The following is a 24526-nucleotide window of genomic DNA, read 5'->3' as shown; positions in this document are numbered from 1 at the left end:
GGCAGGCGGGTCTCCATAAGTTCGAGGCCAGCCTAGTCTACAAAGTGAGTCCAGGACAGCCAAGGCTACATAGAGAAACACTGCCTGGAAAAACAAAAAAATAAAAATAAATAAAAAAGATTTATCTCACAACTTAGGTGTCAAGGGGGAAGAAAAAGCCAAGAGACTGTTCATAAAGGCTCCAGCATTATCCACATTTGGAAGAGATAAACAAATTATTTTTGATTAATTTTATTTAAAACGGCAATGTGAAAAGTCAAGATAAATTATGTAATGAGTTCAGTGGTTTGGCATAAGAAAGCACTTCCTTCCTAGCTCAGCCTTGCTGGCCTCTTCCTTTTCGCTTACCTGCTAATGTGACTTCCTGCACAGCTTTCAAGCAACAGAACTGTGTGGTTTAAAAAGATGCTCACCGGGGACACTTTCAGATGAAAGGAAGCAAGCAAAGAGTTATCCTTAGCTGGTGGGCTTTCCCAAATACACAGGAAGTATGGTAAGAGTCAAAAAGTAACCAAGGACGAGTTTTCTCAGTTTGTGTGGCACAGTAGATGTTGGTAAAAGGGAAGCTGGTTGCTTTTAAGTAAGCTGATGGCTTTGGGTGTGACCTAGTTTTCTAGATCTTTTATGGGACTCAAACGTTAGTAACAAGACATCCTTCATTGTGACAAACTTGGCTGTGTGTAGTTGTCTCCTCTTTAACTATGTAAGAATCCTAACATTATAGGGTTGCAGAATTACATAGTAAACTCAGACTAGCCTGTGGTTTGGAAGGTAAATATAGCCTGGTTACAGGAGTCAAATAGCTCCTGGTGAACCCTTTGTTTCTTAACTTGCTTTTGACAAAATATTTTATCACAATGAGAAAGTAACTTTGACGCCCAGGAAAACATTTCCCCAAGCCATCTTGTTTTTCAGCATGAAACCCCTTCAGTGGCATTCTCAGTTAGGGTTCTCTCCTTTGAAGTTCATTTGCATTTTTACAAGTTTGAACACTTGTAAAAATGGAAATTATGGATGGGGTCCTTGGAGCACCTTTGCTGTTGGCCTGGTTAAGGACACAAGGCTTCTCTTTAATAAAGCATTTATCTAACAATTGCAGCTACTCTCTGCCCACCACACCTGCAACGCCAACCTTTGCCTATGTTCCCTTCCTTCCTTCTAAGCCAGATTTCAACTTAAATCTTTTTCTGTTTTCCATCACACACACACACACACACACACACAAAATGACTAAAAGCAATAAGCAATAACTATGCCTCAGCTTAGATGTTACGATGACTCAAAATTTTTCTCCACTAAAAAACTTTGCCTTTTTTTTTTTTTTTTTACATCCCCACCAGTTTCCCCTCCCCCCTCTTCTCCCAGCCCCTTTCTGCCTACCCAATCTACTCCTCTTCAGAAAAGGGCAGGCCTCTCATGGATATCAACCAGCCCTGGTATATCAAGTTACAGTAAGACAAGGCACCTCCTCTCCTATTAAGTCTAGATAAGGCAACTGTACTAGGAAGAAAGGGTCCCAAAGGCAGGAAACAGAGTCAGAGGCAGCCCCTGCTCCCACTGTTAGGAATCCCACAAGAAGACCAAGCTACGCAACTGTAACATATGTATAGAGGGCTAATTCAGGCCCATGCAGACTCCCTGGTTGGCAGTTCAGTCTCTGAGCCCCTATGGATTAGTTGATTCTGTAGGGTTTTCTAATGGTGTCCTTGACCCCTCTGGCTCCTACAATCTTTCCACCCACTTCTTCCACAGGATTTCCCAAGCTTTGCCTAAAGTTTCGCTGTGGGTCTCTGCATGTGTTTCCATCAGTTGCTGGATGGAGCCTCTCCAATGACAATTTTTTTTTGGGGTGGGGGTTTGAGACAGAGTTTCTCTGTGTAGCCTTGGCTGTCCTGGACTCCCTTTGTAGACCAGGCTGGTTTTGAACTCACAGCGATCCGTCTGCCTCTGCCTCCCGAGTGCTGGGATTAAAGGCATGTGCCACCACAGCCCGGCTCCGATGACAATTTGGCTAGGCACCAATCTATGAGTATAGCAGAATATCATTAGGAATCATTTCATTGGCTTTTTTTTCCCCCCTTTTTCTTTGATTTGCCATTCGTGTTTGATTCTATCATAGGTCTCTGGGCTCTCCAGCTTCTGCTTCCTGGCTCTCTGGATTGTGTCAGAGTGGGCTCCCTCTCATGGCGTGGGTGTCAAGCTGGACATTGGTTGGCCACTCCCACAATTGCTGCAGCACCTTTACCTCAGCACATCTTGTAGGCAGGAAAAATTGTAGGTTGGAGGTTTTGTGCCTGGCTTGGTGTCCCAATCCTTCCACCGGAAGTTATAGCAGTTTTATTCATAATAGCCAGAAACTGGAAATAACCTAGATGCCCCCCACCAACCAAAGAATAGATAAAGAAAGCATGGTACATTTACACAACGGAATATTTATTACTCAGCTATTAAAAAAATGAAATCATGAAATTTGCAGGCAAATGGATGGAACTAGAAAAGGTCATCCTCAGTTGAGGTAACCCAGACCCAGAAAGACAAGCATGGTATATGCTCACTTATAAGTGGATGTCAGCCATAAAACAAAGGATAACAATGCTACAATGCACAGGGAGGACTCAAGTGGGGACATGTGACTCTCAACAAGAAGGGTAAATAAAACAGACATTGTGTGTGGATGCAGAGTGGGGGGGATTGGGATGGGCCTGAGCTGGGATGGGAACAGAAGAGATCAGGTGGGGACATTGAGGGAGAGTACAGGGAGAGACAGCTGGAATGTGGGTGGGGGTACATCTCTGGCACAAGCTAGAAACCTAATGCAATGGAAACTCCCAGGGATCTATAAGGGTGACTCTTGCTAAGACGCCTAACAGGAGTGGATATGGAATCTAAACTGGCCATCTCCTGTAACCAGGCAAGGCTTCTGTTATCTTTTTTTTAATATATATAAAAAATTGTATTTATGTATTTTTATGTGGGTGAGTGTTTTTCCTGCATGTATGCATGTATATGCACTACATGTATGTCTGGTGCAGGTGGAGGGCAGGAGAAGGCATTGGATCACTTAGAACTGAAATTACAGATGGTTGTAAGCCACTGTGTGGGTGCTGGGAACTGAACCCAGGTCTTCTAGAAGAGCAACAAGTGCTCTTAACCACAAAGCCATCTCTCCAGCTCAGTCTTACCTCATAATACAGTCTCATTTGAGTTTTCAAGATACAACAAGCAGTGGGCTGGAGAAATGGCTCAGAAGTTAAGAGCACTGGCTGCTCTTCTAGAGGTCCTGAGTTCAAATCCCAGCAACCACAGGGTGGCTTAGAATCATCTGTAAGTGAGATCTGGTGCCTTCTTCTGGTGTGCAGGCAGGACATTGTTTATGTAGTAAATAAATAAATCTTAGGAAAAAAAGTATCTACAAGCAACGAGCACCGCCCCCACCTAGAATATAACACAAATGGCCTCTACCACAGTTCCTGATGGAGTCCTTACTGTAATCCCTGACTGGGGAGCTACAAGAGCTAGCAACACAGCAGCCCCTCCTTCTTGTTCCATTCTGCATTGCGGTAAGGTATTCTCACAGGATCTGTCAAAATAGTGGTACTTATCAAAACAGTGACACTTCCCCAGCCTGCCGGCATCATGAGATGCCACCACAGGAGCTGTCCACAGTGGCAGCATTGTCTCTTCAACCGTCCTGAGCAGCTCTCTGCAGCGATGGCACCTCAGCCACAGTATCCTGTGGCTGGGAAGGTCTTCCCATCTTACCCCATGGGTTTGATGTGCAGGGATGGGGAAGGGGGTTAAAAACAACAACAACAAAATATATATATATCAATTCCTGAGCAGGAAAAACTACCAATTCCTGCAGAGGAAAATTCATTAATCCCTGAGCTCCCCACGCTCTGGACTTGAAATCCCACCAATCCCCACTTTGGAAATCTCGGCCCTGAAAAACTCCTCCCTTAAGAAATCTTATATAAGTCCTGCCCTTTGTTTAATTCACTGCTACTCTCTCCCAGGAGCATTGGCAGCCAACTCTGGATTTGTCCCTCCATGCCTTGGACCCTCCCAATAAATCTCTTTTATGAAACTTGCTGCCTGGTGTGAACTCTCTTATTGGAAGAAGCAAAGAAGCAATGACGCGAAGAAGTGGAGCAGGGCTGAGGCTCCTGAGCTCCTCAGCTCAGCTGGGGATACCCTCCCCTGGGAGCTCCAGAACCTTTGCTGAGGAAGCTTCTTGTCAGGGCTATGTGGTTCCTGGGCTCCTGTGCCTCGGGATGCCCTTCCATCAGAGCTGGAAGGCCAGCACTTGTCCCTCTCTGGAACCTCATGAATATAGTCTTTCTAAGACTTCTCTTGACCAAAGATCCAAACTCTTCCACATTCTTCCCATAAAGAGTTCCAAAGGCCTGTGACCCCTACAGTCCAATTTATCACCATAGTGGTCCCAACACCTCAGTGTCAATTTTTATACCAGTTGCCTTTTCACTGTTGTGGTAAAATGCCTACTTAATAAAAAGAAATTTAAGTAAGGAAGGGCTTACTTTGGCCTACCGTTTGAAGGAATAAAGTCTGTCATAGTGGGGCAGGAATGGCAGTGGGAGCATGAGGTGACCAGTCACATTGTGTCTGCAGTTGTAAAATGGCTAGCTGTTTTAGGACAGTAACCAGTTCTCTTAACTTCTTGCCAGCTGTCCTCCCAGTTTCCAGCCCAGCCTCTTCAAATGTTTCTCCCAACCATTCCTCCCTCAGTTCTCAAACAGTCTGCTTAAACAGCCCTTTCTCCCAGTGTTCCCAATACTAGCAGCTCCAAACTCTAATGACTGTTCTAGCCTGCCTGTTCAGCTCAGCTTCTCCTGGCTTATGTGTCTTCTAACGATATTTTCTCCACCTGTGGGAAGGACTGTAAGCTTTGTCACAGGTGAAAGCAGTCTTGGCAGGCTTTGCCCTTGGACACACCACGAATACTCCCTGAGATTAACCTTGAGATAGACTGGGTGGAGCCATCCTGGGCCTGGAATTCAGGAAGTGGACCTGGGGACTCCACCAGGACTATTGTTTTTCTAATTGACCCTCAATGGGAGAAGGGGACCACCCCTTGCACATGACAGACAGGCAGGCGGAGAGAGGACAGAGGAGCAACAGGGTCAGCCCAAGTTTGGGCGCAGGTGGATTGGAAGGAGGATCAGCGAATAGGCCGGACCAGCACACAGGCCAGAGACACCTAGGGCCCGTCCCGTGGAACAGATACCGAAAGGTTCACTTTTTTTTCCTTTTAACCTTTTCCCCCTCTTGTGTAAGCTAGTTGGGTTGTATAATAAAGTTTAATTGTTAAGAAACGGAGCTAAGCCGGGCGGTGGTGGCACACGCCTTTAATCCCAGCACTTGGGAGGCAGAGGCAGGCGGATCACTGTGAGTTCGAGGCCAGCCTGGTCTACAAAGTGAATCTAGGACAGCCAAGGCTACACAGAGAGACCCTGTCTCAAAAATAAAAAAAAGAAAGAAAGAAAGAAAGAAAGAAACAGAGCTAACATCCACCAACTGCCTTCTCTTCTGACTCTGCTAGCCCCAGCCCACCCCCAACCTCTTCCGACTTTTTTACATTCTATCCTGTTGTCAGAAATCCAAGAGGCAAACAACACTGAAGGTCATAGGGTCAAGCAGTTCTAATAGCTGAGAATTCTTAAAGGGGCGGTTGACCTGTAACAGGGGATCCTTTAAAGGGCCAAGCGCAGAAGATTAAACTAGTGAAGTGGAGAGAGATTAAACATTGGTGCTCAGGGGCACTTTTTTTTTTTTTTTTTATCTTTCTCCAGCCTATGGGATGGCACTGCCCACATTCGTCCATCCTCAGTTAAACATCTGGAAACAGCTTCATAGACAGCAGTATGTCTCCTAGGTAATTTTCAACCCAACTGAGTTGACCATAAAGTGGAACCATCACACAAGTTTAAAACTGAAATAACAAACAAACAAAAATCCAAAGTCTCTTCCATTTGGACAGCTCTAACTCACTGCCCTCCTTCTATTCCCATTTTCCTGGTTTTTTGTTTGTTTGTTTTTCGAGACAGGGTTTCTCTGTGTAGCCTTGGCCATCCTGGACTCACTTTGTAGACCAGGCTGGCCTCGAACTCACAGCGATCCGCCTGCCTCTGCCTCCCGAGTGCTGGGATTAAAGGCGTGTGCCACCACGCCCGGCCACTCCTGGTTTAGACCTCTTCATGCCTTTACTAGTCTAGAGCATGCCTCTATCATCTCAAGTGGTCACGTGACCCCTGATATCACCCCAGAATGCCTCAGAATTATGACATCATCCTGTCACCATTGTCTTCTTATCCCCTTGGCAAACCTTTCAGTAATTATATTGCTTATAAAACCAATTCATCATTTTAAAAATACATTATTCAACACCACATCAGGCAATTCTGTCTTCTGAGTCTTAACCTGCTAGTGTTGTTTTATAATCTCTAACCGTATATTCCTTCTAATAAAATAAGCCCTAGTAGTCCACATTTCAGAAACTTAGGTATGGGGCTGGAGAGGTGGCTTGGCAGTAAAAAGCACATACTGCTGCTCTTACAGAGGACCTGGTGTTGGCTCCCAGCATCCATGTCTAGTGGCCCACAACCACCTGGAACTGTAGCTCCAGGGAGGCCTCCAAAGCACCTGTGCCCATGTGCATACATCCACACACTTTCAAAAGGAAGGAGAGAAACCTGTTCTTTAGGATCCCAAGTGTGGGATCGGAACAGTCTCGTGAGAGAACAGGTGAGGTTAATCCACTAGAAGAGCAACCACCTCATGCGGCAGCTTAATTGCTGCCAGCTGAAAAGATCCTGGGAACAGACTCTGGGAGGAGATTATATAAATGAGCCCAGAACTGGAGGTGGAGAGGATTGGAGACTTGGGATAGATTTGGCTATTCATCGCTGTCCTTCAAGATGCTCCTAGAGAAAGCTGCTGGAGGGAAGGCTTCAGAGCTCCAGCTCCTGCTGAGGCTCTGGGGTCTGGTTACCCCAGGTTCCAGAGGAAGAAATCCTGTGGCTCCTGACTGGAGAATTGTTCCTCGGAACTGATATCCTTAAGGTTTTATTATTGTGTCCATTAATCCCCATTTCCTACTGTTTTGGTTACTTGGGTTATAATTGACATAGGCTCAGTCACTAAGTTGTTAATAAAGTATTTTGGTTAAGAAAATTGAATCTACATCAAAAAATAAAAATAAGCTTTAAAGGCCGGGCATGGTGGCACACGCCTTTGATCCCAGCACTCGGGAGGCAGAGACAGGAGGATTGCTGTGAGTTCGAGGCCAGCTGGTCTACAAAGTGAGTCCAGGATGGCCAAGGCTACACAGAGAAACCCTGTCTCGAAAAACCAAAAAAAAAAAAAAAAAAAAAAAAAAAAGAAAGAAACAACAAAAAAAAAAGCTTTAAAGAAAAAATTAAGCCAAGTGATGATGGCACTCAGGTGGCAGAGGCAGGCAGATCTCTGAGTTCATGTCTAGCCTGGTCTACAGAGTTCCAGGACAGTCGGAGCTACCTACATAGAGAACCCCTGTGTCCAAAACAAAACTGTTGGAGGCTGGTCTGGTGCTATGTATTTTGATGCTAGTTACTGCCTCCCAAGATCTAGTTGCTGCTCTGGTGTACTCCAAGTATGGCTGTATCACCCTGCCTCCCTGATTGGCTGAATAAAAGGCCTACACCTGGGCAAGGCTGAAGGAAGGGGCGGGGCAAAGGTTTGAGGAAAGAAGGATCTTGGGAAGGAGAAGCAGAGCACACTGGAGGAGGAAGGAGGAGAATGGCCATGGGACAGGAAAGAGCCATGTGGGCCCAGAGGAGGAACTCTGAAGTTTCACATGGAAGGAACTGGCCCAGATGAACGCCTGTGCAAGCATTTGGGGACTATGGATGGGAGGGAGCCAAATAGAAATTATTAGAAGCAGATGGCAGGGGACGGAGCCTGGGATATAAATGAAGATAGCTTAGGTGATAGTATCTCCCTTGCCCCAGGTGAAAATAGGCTATAATAAAATACATCAGGTGCCTGTGTCTTAATCAACTGTAAAAGGGGGTTAGGTAATACTGCTGTAATAATGTCAAGCCTAATAATAAACATTATTTAGGCCATACCATTAAACTACCAGCAACACAAAACAAAACAAAAACAAAAAACCCAACTGACCAATCAAGAACCCCACAGAACTCTTTCAGGGCTGAGATTAAAAAGAACAGTTCTATGTAGTTTTCTGTTGCAATTTGAATGTAAGGGTCATGTTCCAAGTCCATGTCCCCCACATGTTAGCACTGTTTGGGGAAGGCTGTGGAACCTTTAGGTTGGTGGTATGACCTAACTGACAGAAGTCAGTCCCTGGGGCTGGACTATCAAAGGTTATAGCCTAGCCCTTTATTGAAGCCACTCTGCTTCCTGCCCCATTTGTGAGCAGCTGCCACACACCTTCAACATCACACACCAAACAACTCTTTGCCCACCCCCCACATGCCATCATGAACTGTGCCTTTCTGAAACCAAGATGCTTGCAAGTTGTTTGATCACAGCAACTGATACAGTTTCTTTCCTTTTCTCTTCCTGAAAGGCTTAGTCGTTTGTTTGTCGAGTGCTTCTTGAACCTCCCTCCAGAACACACAACACCTCTTTGGGTGGCAGTAACTGGCACACACACCCTAGCTCTTCCAGTTGACTTGGCTGTCCCTTTTAGTGATTTGCACTTTCTCTTTACATTGTGTTAACTCTTGCATCTAGTGGTGCTGAATTTGTTCAACATTTAAAAACATAGCTAAATAGCTTCAACTTCAGACTTTTAACATCTAGGTACATTTTTGTCAAGACATGGAGTTAAGGATTTCTCCTGGTATCCCCTTTCAGTCCAGAGGTTACTTTACGTGCAGATGAGCTTTGCTTATCAATTCAAGTGAATTGTCTCTAAGATAACCATGAAGGGGTTTCTCAGTGTGCCCTGTAAGAACCGAGTCTTTTGTCTTCCCTGGGAGTTAGGGGAGGAAGGGAAGTCAGAAGGTTAGGCAATACATTCAAGGACTCAGCAAATGAAGGCAAAGATTAGATTACAGCTTGGCAAGGCTGGGGGATGTTTGTGCTGGGCTCGCCCAATGCTGTTTTTCAGAGCACTTGGTGAGTCATCCATGCAGGCTGGCTAGCAAAGAAACGATGAAATCTGACCAGCAGCTCACACAGCTCACAGACAGGTCATCTTTGCAGCAGATGGTTGTCCTGTCAGCCTGGTAGGTGAAAAGAGTCATGCTTCCGTCCAATCTCTTTTTGGGGAGTCATTCAGGCTGCCAGATCTGACCTTGGCCCAAGAGAGGGGAGGTGAAGAGAGAAAACAGGAGGCCTGGAAAGGGAGTGATGATGAGGAGAAATAAGGTGCTGCTCTTTCATCCTAGTGCCACTCTATTTGCCAAGATCTGGCTCCCAACAGTAACATCCCTCCCCCCACCCCACCCCACCCCACCCCGTGTATGTGTGTCTTGATTTGCAATGGCTTTTCATCTGTACCAGCCTCAAGGAGCCTTGTCTAGATGCATAGATTTGGAACTGAAAGATCAAACAGAAAACCAGCCCCACTATTCTCTGTAAACACACTTCTTAAGCGTGTTCTCTGTTAGTAGGCTCTTGAAACAGCACACATGCCAGTGCTGTCCAAACCTCTCCACGGTATATCCTGATGAACTTCAGGCGCCAGGCGCCTGCTAGGAATCTGTACCCATATGCTCCTTAAATTGAGCAGGCTACATCTGGACTTGACGTCTTTCCGCTCCTCTATTCTGGAAGCTGTTGGCATCACCTAGGCTACTTAGCCTGAGAGGCCTCTTCAAGTTCACTGACCCCCCTTGCCCTTCCAAGTACACTTCCGGGCCCCCTTTCTCTTCCATCACTGCACCGCCATCACAGTTCCTGTTCATTCGGCTTCACCTGGCGTAGGAGTTCTTGCTCCTCCTAAATGCTCTATTGGCCTCTTCTTGCTTCTCTCAAACTCACCCAGCCACCCAAGTGATCCCCCCATAACCCGAGGGGCTGTACCACTCATCAGCTTGAAAGCCTTCAGTGCTTCCTGTTGTCCCGTCCTTCCCTCGTCTCCAGCACCATTTCTTGCCTCTACCCTCTTCCCTGTTCCAGAAGTTCTGAATGGCCTGGGATAAACGGTTTCTTTCCTTTCTTTCTTTCTTTCTTTTTTTTTTTCGAGACAGGGTTTCTCTGTGTAGCCTTGGCCATCCTGGACTCACTTTGTAGACCAGGCTGGCCTTGAACTCACAGCAATCCGCCTGCCTCTGCCTCCCGAGTGCTGGGATTAAAGGCGTGCACCACCACGCCCGACTCAATAAACGGTTTCTTATACTGTTTCATCAGAGTACAAAATCTTCCCTCTTCTAAGCCTCTTTGGTGCTATTCCATGCACCCTTTACACAGGTCACCTGTGCCCACCAAGTCATTCCCAGCACTCAAAAGTGGGTTACAGAGCAGTGTCAACAACCCTGCAGACCCAGGTCTTCAGGTTGCCCTACTACCAAGGCCACAGCCACAGCCACCACTGAACCATATAATGATCCAGTTGTAGGTAGCTTATGTGGCACATATCTGTAATTCCAGCACTGGGGAAGTAGAGGCAGGAAGATTATAAGTTCAAGACCAGCCTGGCTACATAGCAAGTTCTGTCCCAACAAACAAACAAAACAAAACAAAATAAAGAAAGAGAGAAAGAAAGAAAGAAAGAAAGAAAGAAAGAAAGAAAGGACCAATCCATTGCCAGGCTATTTATTTCTTCCTTCATTCATACAATATCCTAATGCACTCTTTTTTGTTTTCTTTTTCCTTTTGGTTCTGAGTATTGAACATAGAGTCTCATACATATTAGGCAAGCAATCTACCATTGAGAGACTCCCCGCTGTGCTAGTTCATTTTAAGTATCGACTTGATTAGATTCAGAAACAACTAGAAGATGATGAGGTTCAGTTCCAAGCATGTCTGTGAGGGTGTCTGCACTGAGGACTGAGGGAGGATGGGTCACTCTGAATGTGAGCGGTTCTATCTCAGAGGCAAGTGACCCCGATGGGCGAGAAGGGGAAAAAGCAGAAAATCCACTTCATGAGCTTTCTCCTCTCTTGATGTCATAGCCTGTCATGACATGAACTCGCTTTGCTCAACCATGCACTTTTTGTGTCAAGAACTAACCGCCCTTTCTGCAAAGTGGTGGTTTTTTGTTTTTTGTTTTTGTTTTTGTTTTTTTCAGGAATAATCATTTAATCCTATTCTGTGTAAGTATAATTTTGCTTCATGTGCAAGAAAGGGTGGATATTCTACTTCCTGTTGGATACTCCTTCCTGTTATTCACTGGGCCTGGTCAGGCTCTGAAATGACTAAGTTCTTTTTTAAGTGAACCACGGGAATGTGGCCAAATCTCTGGGGGAAGTTCTGAATTCTTGCAAATGTACCAAAGGAGGCCACTGTCAACAGAGAGAAACTCTGAACTTTCCAGCCCAGGGGAGCACTGTGACATGAGGGCAAGTTTGCTTCAGAAAGTACTGGTGATTGCCAGCAGCAAATTTCAAATCAAAAAGTGGGGTCTGAGTATGGTGGCACCAACCTGTCATCCTAGCACTCAGGAGTCCAAGGCAAGGGAATCTTGAGCTTAGGGCCAGCCTGGGAGCCATAGTGCAATCTGAAAACCAGCAAAAGTACTGAGGGGAAATTACCTGTAGGAAGTTTCTTGAGTGGTCTTAATACATGTTGTTGATGTAACTATGTCGAAACTGGTTTTGCTGGGTTCTGACACCCCACGTATCACAGGATCCACCATTTGCTGCTTAAAGGGAACAGGTGTCAGGTAATCAACCCCAATTTATTAATTTTGGTACCTTTAAGTTACTATGAGTCTTAAGTACTTTATAGAAAAAAAGGCCCTGTGCTGCCCCCAAAAGATAGAATTTCAAAGCTTGGGAACAGTGTCATCTAAGAATGTCCACACCTGCTGGGGCTACTGCAGGCTCGTGCAGAGCACTGCCCACACTGCCAAGAACATTATTTGGATGATCAAGGCAAACATTCATTGTATTTTTTTTCCCCTCAGGTGTCAGGCAGAGACTTTGCATCTCTTATATTTGTTGCAAATTTTTCTACAAGGAAATATGACCACTGCACATACAAAATGAACAAGAAAGATCATGTGGTTTAAGCATACTATATTTTTAGTGTGTCAAAGAAAAAAAAATAAGCATGTTTGTTTTGCCACAAGGAACTCTTAAAACATTTCCCAGGGTGGCTTTGAACTTACTATATATCTGAAGATGGTCTTGAACTTTTGGTCCTCCTGCCTCTTCCTCCTGAGAGCTAGAATTACAGATGTGTACCACAATACCCAGTTTACACAGTGCTGCTGATAAAACCTAGGGCTGTTTGCATGCTAAGCAAGTCCTCTACCAATAAATATCCCTTGAAGGTATTATATGTACGCATACATACATACAAAACATATATGTGTGTGTATATAAAACAAACATACATACTGTAGTATATATTAGTATCTTTTACATTATTCAATATCCTGAAATAAGAATCTGTTCACTACAATGAGCACCCCCAGTATCCAGAACATAAGAGGCCCTTCATGCTTTTCAACTGCTAACATCCACAGAACCATCTAGGCATAAGATTACAGTCTGGGATGTGTTTTCCTAACATGCCCTCTGGACATGGCAGGATGATCTCAAGATGTGGTGGTCAGCACACTGTATCTGCTGGTGCTGCAGATTATGAGAGCCTAAAACCCCATTCATGCAAACCTCACTGCAAAGAAATAGACCTCCCGGAATTCTCTGGAAACTCAATATGGATTTTGTTTTTGTTTTTTCCAATATGGACTTTTGTTAAGGAAACATTCTGGGTGTTTGGATAAAAGGGAAATTCTCAGTTTCCACGGTGACTGATACAAAGGCCTTCTCTGGCATTTTCCTTGATTTTGGAGAAAGGCTGTGGGGTGTGCCATCCTGCCATAACTGGAACAAACATACTCCCGGCGCTTCTCTCTAAAGCAGGCTTTGCTATTTAGTCCAGACTGCCTTTGCGCTCCCCATCCTTCTGCCTCTTCCTCCTGAGTGCTGGGACTCCAGGCATGCTGTTACCCCATGTCTCACAAACACATTAGTTTAAACCCTGCCAATTGAGGAGTGTCACAGATAAGTCACATGACCAGGTATGTATCAGCGACCTGTCCTTTTAAGACTCTTTCCATTTCACAAGCAAACAGAGCAAAAGGAACAGAAAGCCCAGGGTAGCAGGCTAAGCTCTACAGACTTAACAGACCTTACAGCCTTTTCTGTTTGCTCAGTGGTCATCCTCACACCTGTTTCCTCCTTTGGCCTCCTACTGATTTGGGTCTTGGCACCTTTTTCCCTACCCTCATGTCCTGGAATCCTTGGTTCTTAGGAGTCCTTGTCTTCTTTCTGGACCCAGTGTTATTTGTATTTGTGGGCAAGACTGTTTGAGGGGTCTGGCAAGGCCAGGTGCATTGCATTCCAGTTAGCCATGAACAGGCCAAGAATGATCTCGTCATTCTATTGGAGAGTCCAACAGAGGACAACAATGAGGAAACAGGTACGGAAGTGAGTAGACCTATACAGGAGTACCAAAGGGCATTTACTCTACAAGAAACAATTCATTAATATGAGTTATCTTATGTAGATATCAGGATGCAGATATATAGACTTTTATATATAGATATAAAAGTCATGTATGTATAGGAGACACATTTCTTTTTTTCTTTCTTTTTAAATTTTTTGTTAGGAGACACATTTCACTAAGTCTACGCCTGTATAGCCATTGCCCAGACTGAGCTATAGTATGCTTTTAGCTTCCACAAGTTTCTTTTGCGTCTCCTTTCAGTGAACACACATTTAAGGTAACACCACACCACTGTGTAGCCCTCGCTGTCCTGGAACTTGCTCTGCAGACCTGGAACTCATAAAGATCTGCCTACCTCTGCTTCCCAAGCGCTGGGATTAAAGGTGTATGCCACCAACACCTGGCAAGACTAAGTCTTACAACTCAAGGAGTCAGATCTTTTGTCCTCAGAAAAACAAGTAAATTGTCAAGACAGTTGTTTGTCATTCACAGTAAACTTGTTTTTAAGCATTATAATAAGCAGTCTGGGGCCAGCAAGATAGTGCAATCCCAGAGGCTCACACAGTAGGATAGAACTTCTACCTGTGCACATGCACACAAACACTAAGCAGATAAAGAATTAAAATAAGCAGTTTTGTATTATAAATTATCTATTCAATCCTAGTAAATAGAAAGAACTGCTCGAAGCCTTTCCTCAGTTTCTATCAAGGGGGCAAAGATCGCCTTTTTTTTTTTTCTCCTTAATTCTACAAATGGACAAGGCCCTGGGGTTGAGAATTTGGAATCTTTGGATTCATAAAATATTATAACATATTGTACATGTTATGTAATACTCACAGTGGGATCTGGGGCTATGCCTCAAAAATGTATCCATATTTCTTTAAAATTTTTTACTGCTTGTACAAAGTGAGTCCAGGATGGCCAAGGCTACACAGAGAAACCCTGTCTCGGAAAAACAAAAACAAAAACAAAAAAAAATTTTTTTACTGCTTGTATGGTGTGTGTGTGGGGGGGGGGGGCGAGATGTGTGCCACAGTGCTCACATGTATGTCAGGGAACAATTTGGGGGAATCAGTGCTCTCTTCCACCATGTGGGTCCCATGGTTGAACCCAGATCGCCAGCCTTGGCAGCAAGTGCTTTACCTACCGATGTGTCTCACAGCCCAGCACTCACATTTCCGAAGAGAAATGCAGGAGTACTCATATTGTGTTAGGAAAACAAGGACTACAGAGAACCCATGACACAATCAGATTAATTGGGGCTGGCTTACAGTTTCAGAGGTTTAGTCCATTATCATCAGGGTGGGAAGCATGGCAGTGCCCAGGCAGACGTGGTGTGGGGAAGGAGCTGAGAGCTCTACATCTTGATCTACCAGCAACAGAAGGAGAGTGCCACACTGGGTGTAGATTGAGCATGTGACACCTCAAATCCTGCCCCCTCCTCCCAGTGAAGCACTTGCTAGTATAAGCCCCCAATTAAATGTTTTCCATTATAAAAGTTGCCGTGGTCATGGTATCTTTTCCCAGCAATAGAAACCCTAACTGAAACAAATGTCTACTCACTCCAGATAGACCTAAATAAGGACGCCACAAAACCCAACTTGGTGAACCAATGAGTTTTATTGGGGTTATATGCAGTCGGAGAATGACTCAAAGAACGCTGAGTCACCAAAATCCCACCTCAGCACGGATGACAACTGTTGAAAACTGGAGTATATCACACAAGCCTAGTATGTTGGGAGTTTATTTTCCAGGCAGCTTAGTTGATCCAAGGTTCTTCTAGGCACCTCGGTTTATCTGAGAGTTTCCTAGGCAGATAGGCTTATCCAAGAGTTTCTCTTAGGTGTTTTTACTGCTTATATACACTTGGAAAGAGGGACCAAATGTAGCTAGTCTGCTTTAGGGATTTCCTGAGCCTTTTGGGTTGTTTACTTCCTGAGCTTAATGAGCTCTTCTGCATGACAGAATGGAGCATCTTCCTTTAGGACATCCTGTGTCTTGACAAAGCTTTTTCTAAGCTGGAAGGTTGTATCTCAGAGGAAATTGCCACACAACAGTGAGTTCAAGGCCACCCTGGGTAATCCAGTGAAATCCTGTCTTGAATAAAAAGTAAAAGGAAGGCTAGGACTATAATTTCTAGTTTTGTCTAGTGTGCTTGAAGGCCTAGGGTCACTCTCCTGTATGATAAATATAAATGCCCACATACTTGTATTATTCCTGGAGATTCAGGAAAGTGTATATTATTCCTTTCACTTTTAAAATATGAACTAGTGTATTCGAGTTCTCTCCAGATTGAATAAAAATTTTCACCTTTTAAGTATTAACTAGTGAGGGATAGAAAGAGGGCTCAGCAGGTAAAGACATATAATGCAAAACCTAATGACTTGAGTTCAGTTCCTCATTGTCAAGGGAAAGAACAGACTCCCATGGGTTGTCCTCTGACTTCCACATGCATGTGCCCATGCCTTCCAGATTCACAGAAATGGAAATATTAATAGAGTATCTTATTGTTTTGCCACAACTATTATAGAATCAAAACTAGTATCATTTGAAGATGAAATTGCTTGACTCTAGTGACACTGAATAGACTAGGAATTTGCTAAACAGTAAGTTCAATAGTACAGAATTTCTCTTTTATTTTATTTTTTGAGTACAGAAGTGTATATATCTGTTTCATGACCTGTCAGTTACAAAGCAATGACCATTTTACTATCTCAGGGATTATAGCCTTCAATGTATGTCTTGCCTACAGAAAAAAAGAAATGAGGGTTTTTCAGCATTAAGTCACCATTCCTCAGTATGTATGTGTATGCAACAGGAGAGTTACCCCAGCTCTTTATTTGAACTCTTGCAGATCAGCCCTTCATCCTTGGTCACCGTCTTATGGCAGTGATAGATGGTATGGAACCATAGGTGAGTTGACACGCATTTTCAATACGTGTGTATGTAGGGGGAGGGAAAGAGAGCAGCAGAGAGACTAACTTGTCGTTTAACAAACTATTTACTTTTCACTGGAAGGCATTTGACAAATCTCTTGGAGAATTTGCAGGTCAGAGTACACGAGGCAAATGGGTGCCTGATTTCTTGACATTAGCAGACACTGCACTCAGTAAGGACTCTGTTGACCTCAAACCAAACCCCATCACGATAGTTCTCTGCAACCTTTCAACCTGGGATAATCCTTACACTGGGCCAACCTTCCGGGCCAGCAGAACCTTGGGGATGAAGAATTGATGACACTTGCACTTCTGCAGCTTCTTCTGCGTCACTCAGCTCACCACACCTTGAGTTTCCGGCAGGCAGGGTTATGCCAGGCCACAGTTATTTATAGTTCCTCTTTACTGTGGTGGTGACTATAGCAGCTGTACCTATCATTTGTCGTCTCAATGCGGTTTTCCTCGTGTGCCCCACCCTCCAATGTGCTGAGTGGTGTAACTGTCTGCCATGAGGGGAACAATTCAGTTTTTTTCTGCCTTCTCTTAAACTTCTATACATTTCCAACACCTCTCATTTTCTTATTCTCTTTGTTGCCTCTTATATACCCTTTTATCTTTTTTTAAATTACTATTTCTACCCCTTCAAAAAAAAAAAAAGAGTATATAGATTTCATCTCAGTGAATAATTTCTATAATTACGGTTTCTGAAAGAAAAATAAATATCCTCCAAAATCCTAGTTAGGGGTGGGAACAGATGTGGGAAGGTGTGTGGGTGTGGGTCCCTTGCTGCTTTCAAGGATGCAAAGATGAACTCTTGTAGCGCTTCTCAGAGAACACTATATATCTATTTATGGTGACGGTGGCAGCATTAATGATTAGTAAATTCGCAGTAGGTCAGTAAGTGGGCCAGCAGCCATGGAGGGTGGCACAGAATTTTACAGACCTACATACTAATCAGGAAAATACAGCGCCCCCAAAGCGCCGGAGCTTGCATTTCTTGTCCCTACTCTCCATTCTCCTGCGTTATCCACTTCTTCCCTCCTCCACCGGCGGTCAACAAGAACCCACATCACAATTTCCTCGTGTCTGCTGGGTTAGGAGATTGGTACCCGCCGACCCCGCGACGCGCCTGCGCACAGCGTCCTCTCGCGTGAATGCCCTGCGGCGGTCGCCGACACCCTGCGGACCGGGCCGGTGACCGGGATAAGCCATTCTTTGCGTCCTCATGGAGCCGGCTACCACCCTGCTACCTTAAAGAACGTCCCTCCTCCCGCCGTCGGGGTCGCACGTGAACCGCTGCCTGAGGCCTCAGTATAGTTAACACCCAGGATCCAGGCGCAGGAAGGTGCAGCTAGGAGGAATCGCGCCGGGGGGTGGAGCCACGCCCCTCGCCAGCTCCGGGCCTCTCATTGGCTTACGTGCCTGTCCGTCAGCCGGCCCTAGCCCGCGCCTCTTTCTCCGCTACCTCTGCACTTGTGGGGCGGTCCCCGGCAGAGCAAACCCGGGCTGGCGCCGGCTGCCAGGAGTTCTCGGGAGGCCGGGCAGGGCGCGCCAGGGCCGAGCATCACGGGCTGTAGCGCCGGGGCCTCTCTACCTGCTGCACCACCTGGCTCCGGCTAGGCGTCCGGTAAGGCACAGAGCAGGCGGCCTGGCGCGGGGGTGGTGGTGGGCGCGGGCCTTTCCGCCCCGGGCACCGCGCGTGCGGCCCGCCTTGAGGATGGGCAGCGGGGCGGAGGGAGGTATGCCGCACACTCTTGGGCTCTGGGCTGGCTAGTGCCAGGACACCCTGTTTTCCTCCTAGGAATCCAGCCAGGTGGCTTCCAGAGCTCGAGCATCCCAGTCTCCTTTCCCCCTGTTCTGTGGAAAGGCATATTTTGTGGTTCGAAACCCCTTTGGCAAGATTTATTTTTTATTTCTCAACCCAGCTCAGGGAGGCACAGGAGAGTGTGTGTGTGTGTGTGTGTGTGTGTGTGTGTGTGTGTGTGTGTGTGTGTGTGTGTGTGTGTGTGTTCCTTATAAAAGAAAGAGTTGTTGCAGTCTAGAAAGTTCCCAGATTGGCGTAGTCCTGTTCATTATATGAAATGGCATCTGTGTACCGGTATTGGCAGGTTACCCAGAGTGGAGTGTGCATTTGTGGCTTTAGGTTCAACTTTTTTTTTTTTTTTTTTTGGTGCTGATGATCATTCTAGAAAATGTGTGCTGTTTGTGGTGAGAGCATGACCGAAACAATTGACCTCTGCAGACGTGCACCCTTAGTAACGTTGGATACCTGAAATTATCCTCTTAAATGCTTGTGGCAATCCCTTCTAAGCAAAGCAGTTAATAACTTTATTTCTGTTGGTGTAGGAATTGTTGGTAACCGTAGCAGGCAACACTGTTGCTAGAAATGGGCTGGGCGCTGTTCTCTGAACAGGCTACCTCCAGAAAACCCTTTCAGTTAGTGCTGTTATCTATCTCCCAGTAAATACTTCGGCAGGTTAAGTAACTGTTTCAAGCCCGGAGTCTTCAGTAATAAAGGACTAGATTCAAACTCACAGTCACAGCTGTGCTCCCACTAAACCATGGGTCCTCCTTAAGCATTGTTTATGTTAAGTGATTGCAAAGTAATGCGATTTTATTTATAGTTTCCAAATATTCTGGAAGTTAAAGGAGAAGCAGCCGATTGTATGCCCCCACCCCACTCCCCACACCCCGAATGTATCTTCTGTAAAGCTAGCTGCTTACATATCTGCTACACTGTTTTCAGAGATATAAGAAAACACCTTACCTCTTTTAAAAACAGACTTGGAGCATTGATTTGTGTAGTTTTCAAAGTTGGACACAGAGGCCAGAAATGATGATACAATGCTTTATCATTGCTTTTCTTAGAAAGTTTCCATTTCTTCTTCTCAAGCTGCTAAGGAAGAATAAGCTGTACACCCGTACAAGGAGTTTAGTATACTTATGAAAAAGTACATTCCAAAGGCATAAAGGACTCAACACTTCGAGGTTGTTGTATTTTTGTTTACTTGGTTCGTTGGTTTTTAGACAGGGTCTAACAGCCCAAGCTGGCCTTGAATTTTGAGTTTTTGTGTCTCAATTCCCAAGTGCTGGGATTGCACACCTCTACCTTGCTTGTTTTAGAGGCTTTTTTTGTTGTTTAAGTTGAAAGGCTCTCTGATTCTATCATGCCTAGTGTGTATTTAGTCCCATTTCAAAATTATCAATGCTAAACTTTACAATATGTTAAATTAAAATTATAACTCATTGAACTTGAAGCAAACACACACACACACACACACACACACACACACACACACACAAAACTACTAAAATCTGTTGATCTTAGGGACAAAATCTGGGTTCAAAGTTACATTTGGTTTAATAAAAATTGTTTTATTGAAAGTTAACTAGTTTTTTTTTTAAGGGTAATAGGCTTATGGCTGAAATGTGCTTATATGGCTGAAATTGAGCAATGTTTACAAACTTCAAAGTGAAGAGTGTGTTATTTCTGTAGATACTGCTTAGTATTTTCTTTTGTCTGGATCGCCATGCTGTTCATATTCTCCTTCTTGACCTAGAAAGAGTGTGAAGTATTTTAAATGTTAATCTTGATTATCCTCACAGCTTCTTAATTTAATCATTAAAAAAAATGTTGATTCAAAAACTTGGTGGCATTGAGAATGCAACTTCTGACTGTGTTAGCCAGGAGCAGTAAAACTTAATAAGGAACATTTATACAGCACTGCTGAAAGTGTTTTGAGTCTAATTTAAATTTAAACTGCCTTAACTCTACAGGAATGAAGAAAGGCCTTTGACTGGTTCTTGTTGTGAGCTGTGAGAGGTGAAACTCAGTGAGGGTGTGACTTAACTATTAGTTGATACAGCAAGTGCCAAAACAAGGGGTTAAGTCCGGGCAGTCTGACTGTAGAGCTTACCCTTAGACCTCTCTCTTTCTTGGAAACACCTTCGAGTCAGGCATAAGAAGATTACAGAACTATGTGTGCATATACTCTCATTGTTCTGTAAAAGTCTGCTCTCTGGGCTTTCCTTTCCCTTAGTGTGTGCTGTGACTATTTGCACTTAGTGTGGAGGCCACAGGCATCTTCCTCAGTTACTTCGCGATCTTATTTTCTGAGACAGGATCTCTCACTAACCCTAGAGTGTAGAGGAATGTTAATACAGAACATGGCTGTTCTGGCAAGAGATCACATTTAAAGATGTTCTAGGTCTGTGTGATCCGGCTGGCAAGAGATCACATCCAAAGACCTTTTAGGTCTGTGTGATCTGGCTGGCAAGAGATCGCATCCAAAGGCCTTTTAGGTCTCTGATCTGGCTGGCAAGAGATCACATCCAAAGACCTTCTAGATCTGTGTGACCTGGCTGGAATACAAGCATGCCTTTAATCCAGGAGACAGAGGCAAACAGATCTGAATTCAAGGCCAGCCTGGTATAGAGCAAATATCAGATAAAGAAAAGCTTAGGTCCAGGCATGATGATACATGCCTTGAATCCCAAATGAAGGTAAAATTAGTTTGTAGAAGGAAGCTCCCATCTTTGAAAGTGATGTCTGATTGAGTGTCAGAAAAGATGACGAATCAGAGAAGATTTGACAGAATAGGATACACCCAACTCTCACGAGAAGAGAGGGGAAAGGAAAGGTACTTAATGGAGCAGTGCAGAAAGAGGAGGCAGTTGTACCAGGACAGTAATAGAGAGATTGAGTTTCAGAGAGAGAGAGAGAACTCAGGTGAAGATGGAACAAGCAAGAAAATGAGAAGAAGCCAGAATATTCGAGGAGATTGCTGAGTTAGTTTGAGGCCAAGCAGAGCAATTTTGGGCTGAGAGAGAAGCCAGATTAAATAAGTCAGCTGGGGGAAGATTTTGATTCAGAACAAACTGGCTTGAACCAGCCAGGCCAGAGCTCAGAAAGAACAAGTAAGGGTGAGATTTTTTAAGCAGTAAGTCTCAGAGGCTGGAAAACATTCTAAACCTAGAACCTTCTAGGACTAGGCCTAGGCCAGTAGAAGGAGGCAGTAGGCTTCCCAGACAACAATCGAGCCAAGAGAATAAAAGCTACTTTTACACTAGAGTTGACCTTTGTCTAAACTGACTAGCAAGCCTCTCCATGGACAAGGTCTACTGTCTCAGTCCCCTGCCCCGGGCACTGGGGTTACATGCACCTATGTAACTGGCCTATTATATGTGGGTGTTAGGGATTCAAACTCCGGTCCTCATGATTGTGATGCAAGCACGTTACTCATTGAACCATCCCCCGCCAGCCCTCACTTTATTGAGAAAAATGAGCGTTCTAGTTGAGTGGATGGTTTCCAGATTAAACTTTGTGAATAGTTTGTTGTTGTTGTTTTGTTTTTAAGTGTATATATATATGTGTGTGTGTGTGTGTGTGTGTGTGTGTGTGTGTGTGTGTGTGTGTGTGTGTATGTATGGTATTTGGGACCAGACATTAGATTGCTGACTTCTCTCTAAGTTAAGAACCTTCTCCAAAGCCTCTGGGAAAAAGAATGCCTATCAGAAACAGGTAATTCAGGCTGGGGATGTAGTTTAGTTGGTGGAGTGGTTGTCTAGTGTGCAGGTGCCCTGGGTTTGCTGTCCAGCACGGCAGGAGAGCTAGCTGGGTGGTGGTACGGGCCTGCAAAGTGGAGGCAGGGGGATTCAAAGCTGGAGGCCTGAGATATAAGACTTCTCTTAAAGAAAGAAACAGAGCACTAAAGATCTAGGAGAATGTAAGATAGAGACTACATAAAATATGAAGAAACAAACAAACCTAACCAAAGGTTTAAGGCCTGTGATTTGGAGCATGAAGGGAAAACCAGACCAGGAGCCCAGACAGTAACCCAAGCAACTTAAGCAGGGTGAAATAGTGCATGGCAGTTCCTGTCCATGGGCTTCCATGTTTTTCTACAAATTAAGTTCAAGGAAGGTGGGACTGTCGTAATTTGGAGGAAATCTGTTTAAGGACGCAAATCCACTGAGAGCCTTGTTGACTTTAAGACTGTGAACTTGGATCTGTAATCTTCTGCTGTAGGCAGGAAGCTCAAGGAGGGGGGTGTGTTGCCTGCAGTGCCACCACTCAGCGCCTGAGGCAGGAGATGATCTACTTGATTTTGGGCTACAGAGTGCAACCCTACCCCCCTCACCCCCAGAGAGGGGAAGAAACCACAAGACAAAACAACCCCCTATCCAGAAGACATGAGAGTGGCGGGGGTGGGGTGGGGTGGGGTGCTTGTTGGGAGAATGTCAGTGGGAGGTAAGAGGGCGAGAAGGGAAGTGTGCATGGTGTACCAGAATGCGTTATATACATGTATAGGATGACAAACAGTAGCATTTTAAAAGACCAAAAGAAAAAAGAAAAAACTGGGTCATAGCTACATATTCTATGCTATGAAATATATTTGGTCTTTGTCTTGTTCTTTGCTGGAAAGATACAATATTTGGAGTTTGTTGTGTGATAGAAATGTCATTTGTCATTCTTTTTTAAAATATTTATTTATGATGTATACAGTGCTCTGCCTGCAGGCCAGAAGAGGGCATCAGATCTCATTATAGATGGTTGTGAGCCACCATGTGGTTGCTGGGAATTGAACTCAGGACCTCTGGAAGAGCAGACAGTGCTCTTAACCTCTGAGCCATCTCTCCAGCCCGTCATTTGTCATTCTTGGTAAGACTTTTTGATCACCACTTTAAGCTAATGACGTACCTGGATAGAGTTCCCGAAGAGCTCCAGGATGGGGCTGGGCACTGCAGGGACCAGAGGACTGGCACATCCAGCCCCACTCATGATCTGGGAAGGGTGAGGCTGGACATTAAGTTCTATAAAGCCTCCTGAATCAGAAGAGTTCATGCGCTTCTGGGCTGCCAAGCACGTGGAAGAGCAGGGAAGGCAGTGTACCTTGCTTCATTGTACTTTGCACAGCATATCTCTACGTCTTGCTCTTCATCTGCATCCTTCATGTATCTTTTGCAATTAAACAGTAAGTTTAGTAAGCCTTCCTCTGAGTACTGTGAACCATTCTCCAGCAAACTCTCCACACCGTAGGAAGCTGCTTGATGAGACGTAGAGGTGACAATCTACTACTTAGAGTTGGCAACTGGAGTGAGGCCAGTCTTGTGAGTGTGGGTCCTTAACCCATTGATTGACACCTTGTCTGTGTAGTACCACAGTTGACTGGACTTACAGAGCATCCTTGTTACCTGCTATGAGATTTTCTGTACTGAACATAGAGGAGAGAGTTGCTATATCCTCACAGACTTGGTGACTGAAATGTGGGAGGAGAGTAAAAAGTTTTCTCTTTACAGATAAATACGTAGTTTTGTTCCTTAGTGGTTCTATAGGTAGTAAGTCCACTGAGCAAGACAGGAAGTAAGTTACGGTCCTTGTTTCCAGAGCAGTGGAGAGCTTCATGAGAGGTAAAACAATTCACTCTTCTCTTAACCTTGGGTCTTCAAGTTTCAATGTGTCAATGAAAAGTCATTTTGAATCTGAAGAAATGAGGCAATTTGTTTTCAGACTTCCAAGTTCTGTGGTCTTCAGACAGTAAAATTAGGTCTCTTTATGGATAGTCAGGCCATGTATAGATAAAAGTAAAATCTTAGGAATGATTTAAAAAATTATGTGAAATGAAAATTGAAAGTCACAATCACTTCTGTCCTTTCTGCTTTCCTGTCACTCCCGGTCTTAATATATGTGTTTATTTGTAAACCTTTTTTAAGTGTGTTGTCCCTGTTACGTGTGAACAGTCTTCACTACACACAACTATCTTTTGCCATCTTTTCTCTCTTAAAAGAAACCACAGCTGCATTTTACTTGCTGTCTATAATTGGATCAGCTTTTCTTAAGGTTCACACTTAATGCTTAAATTTTTTTCCTAAAGTTGAACAAGTTCATGTCTGTCTTGGCCTTTTATGTATAAGGATTTTTCACTTTCTTCAATAGTAGA

The 24526-nt window shown here is 44.5% G+C and overlaps 1 protein-coding gene across 1 annotated transcript in view; it reads left to right on the top strand.

The window, feature by feature from the left end:
- The first annotated feature begins 18061 nt into the window (after positions 1-18061).
- The window catches only part of Me2 (malic enzyme 2), a 44712-nt gene continuing 38247 nt past the window's right edge, over positions 18062-24526 (top strand). The window contains exon 1 of the mRNA XM_051163636.1: positions 18062-18213. The gene's annotated coding sequence lies outside the window, so the exon portion shown is untranslated. The remainder of the gene's footprint in view (positions 18214-24526) is intronic.

Source organism: Acomys russatus, chromosome 20 (assembly GCF_903995435.1).
Source record: "Acomys russatus chromosome 20, mAcoRus1.1, whole genome shotgun sequence".
Classification (NCBI taxonomy): domain Eukaryota; kingdom Metazoa; phylum Chordata; class Mammalia; order Rodentia; family Muridae; genus Acomys; species Acomys russatus.
The sequence above is the reverse complement of the archived record's forward strand: the minus strand, read 5'-3'. Positions and strand labels throughout refer to the sequence as shown.